Here is a 328-nt window from a genome sequence, read left to right as displayed (position 1 = left end):
GCCCCGGGCTCTCAGAAACGGCTGAGGGGCTTCTGGTCGTCGGGCCCCTCTGAGTAAGGAGGCACAAAGGAGCCCCTTTCAAGGCTGGGATGCTCAGGATCATCCCCAAGACAGGGGGAAGCTCTGACACAACATCTTGCCCACAGATGGAGCGTTCCCACCCAATCTTGGCAGCCCCGAGGCTTCGGGAGCTCCTTCTCCACTCCAGCCCCCGAGGAGACCCTCACTGAGGACAGAAGAAAGCAACGACCCCCTCCAAAAGCAGCCGGGGCAGAGCTCGAGCACTTACCCCCACCCCTCCGCAGGGCAGCATGACAAACATCCGCTG

Source organism: Apaloderma vittatum, unplaced genomic scaffold, assembly GCF_000703405.1.
Source record: "Apaloderma vittatum isolate BGI_N311 unplaced genomic scaffold, ASM70340v1 scaffold28317, whole genome shotgun sequence".
Classification (NCBI taxonomy): domain Eukaryota; kingdom Metazoa; phylum Chordata; class Aves; order Trogoniformes; family Trogonidae; genus Apaloderma; species Apaloderma vittatum.
This window is presented reverse-complemented; position numbering follows the sequence as displayed.